General features: G+C 33.1%; 1 pseudogene; it reads left to right on the plus strand.

Annotated features, from left to right (window-relative positions):
* Positions 1–823: 823 nt before the first annotated feature.
* On the plus strand, positions 824–922 carry LOC118977026 (uncharacterized; annotated as a pseudogene).
* Positions 923–2,544: the final 1,622 nt, after the last annotated feature.

Genomic DNA, 2,544 nt, shown 5'->3' on the forward strand with positions numbered 1-2,544 from the left:
AGCATATTTTTAGGTTCTTATAGACTATTTCTATATCTATTTTGAAGTAATGGATGTTAAAGTATTTTGTCAAGTTTTTTTAACTGGGTTATTTATATTTTATCGTTAAGTTGTGAGACATTTATTTAAGGATATAAATTCTGTTTCAGATATATAATTTGAAAATATTTTCTTATGTTCTCTGGATTGCGTTTTCACCTTGTTATGGGTGTGCCTTGAAGCATGAGAGAGATTAATTTTTGTGAAGTTAAATTTATTTTTTTTTCACTTGGACTTTTTATGTAATATGAATTCAATGCTTAATCAAAGATCATAAACATTATTGCTATTTTTTCTAAGACTTTTATCATTAGCTCTTCCATTTAACTCTGCAGTCCATTTTAAATAAACTTTTGTGTTGGATTGACCTTATTTTTAAGTGGATGCCCAGTTGTCCTGGCACCATTTGTTGAGTAGATTATTTTGACCCCTGTGTGCATCATGGCACCTTTTTCCAAAGTCAGTTAACCACAAATGTCGGGATTCATTTCTGGACACTCAGTTCTATTCCACTGATCCATGTATCTAACCTTGTGATTGACCACACTCTCTTGTTTACTGCGGCCCTGAGGAAGTTACACAGGAAAGTGAGGTGAGTGCTCCAAGTGTGTTCTTTTTCTTTGAAAGAATATTTTGATTATTTGGTTTTAATCATTTCTAGATAAACCTTAGGATCAATTTGCAAAAAAAGATAGCTGGAATTTTTATATCTTTTCTTATTTTTATACAGTCAATGCTTTTTAATAATGCTTGGATCACAATAAGATATCTCAAATTAATAATTATCGCTTTTTGGCCTTTTGGCTAAGATTAAGTGTAGTATCTGTTCTTATCATTTTTAATTAATAATTAAATAAATTAATGTACAAATACATGAACCCAAAGAAAAAATAATACTCTTAAAACCAATATAATCATTTTGAGCCTAAAACATACATCCTCCAAAGAATCTTTCTTTGATTTTCTTTGTTTTTATTTATTATGCTTGTTTGTCAAAGTCACATAGGCTCCTGTGCACAAAAATAAAGCATGATGGTTTTTACATGTGAGAGCTCCAAAATATGATTGATTTTTGGGGACTTGGATTAATTTTTAGGAGACTCTGATTAATTTGTACTAAAATTAAATTGTATTAAAATCACACAAAGACAGTTTATTGGGTTACTTTGGAGATTTGCATGCACCTGTATTACCCATCTCTCTGAGTCCGTGGTTTCTTTTTTCATTGTCTCCATGTCCAGATAATCTTTTTCCCCCCTCTCTCTGAAAACAGCTTTCTTTACTTGGGTGTGACTGTGGCCACGTGACATTTCATAAGTTCTCAGTTCCAATTCTTAACACTGATTAATGAGAACCCCAGCGTTCATATTCTAAAGTAGCACAACTTTGTGCAGAAAATACAAGTAGCACAACTTTGGTTGATTGCATCAGTCATTTTCTCTTCGCCCATTCAATCATGGTTGGAACACATCAGGATTTTGTAGCATAAATAAACTTGCAATGTTCAGAGAATGAGTTATATGTGACCTTGAATTGCACTTCAGAAGAAATTGCAACACCTAGACCTGTGACCTTATGGAAGGGAAGAGGGGAAGAAAAATATTCAAGTAATATTAGAACAAAGACTACCTTGGTAATAGTATTAGAAAATATACAAAGAATATCTATTCAAGTCTATAACAAATACTACTATACTATGCAATTAAAATGATAATGATTTTAGGATCAGTGATTCTCTGCCTTTCCGTATATTGGGCATTTTGAAAAGCAGTGATAAATAGAGCCGCTTTGATGTTTGAAGGCTCAAGATCTATACTGCACTTCTTACAATAAGTAGCCTGTGGTTTTGGTAAGTCGTGCCATCTTCCCGCAAATTGACCCATCTGGGAATAGGAGCTTGACTTCGGTTCCTTGAACTCTCTCAGCTTTAAGTCCATTTTATCATTGCCACAAACTTCGGAACTCCTAATGATGGGAATGATAACAGCAGAACACAGTTGGTCTGATCAGGACACCACCGCATACAAATGGTGCTTCTTTAAAGCAGAACAATGCTATGAGGAATTTATACGGGAAAAATCAATCTTTTAACAGAACACATACGTTAAGTAAATGAAATAATTCCGATAACACAAAGGCAGCCAGCCCTCAGGCAGTTACAAACAGGAGAAGGGAGCACACCATTTACAAATGACATCATATGTACTCAGCACTGCTTTTACTTTAAGTGATTTTCAGTGTATGCAGGCAAAGTGTGCCGCTTATTTATCATAAAACTAAAATCCATACAAGTCCTTCAAATGTTTCAATAAACTTATGAAAAAGTATTTTTCAGAAGGAAAGCCAACTAGTAATTTATTTTTTTATGGTTTGAAATATGTTTAAATCAAATTTGATGTCACGATTTTTTTTAGACTTTCTAGATACTGTGGGTTCTCCTTGACACTTTGATTACCTTGGAGAAATATATTCATGTGACCGAATAAATAACTTGAGTGAGAAAAA

The sequence above is a fragment of the Sturnira hondurensis genome, unplaced genomic scaffold, assembly GCF_014824575.4.
Source record: "Sturnira hondurensis isolate 20B ecotype Veracruz unplaced genomic scaffold, ASM1482457v3 Scaffold0021143, whole genome shotgun sequence".
Classification (NCBI taxonomy): domain Eukaryota; kingdom Metazoa; phylum Chordata; class Mammalia; order Chiroptera; family Phyllostomidae; genus Sturnira; species Sturnira hondurensis.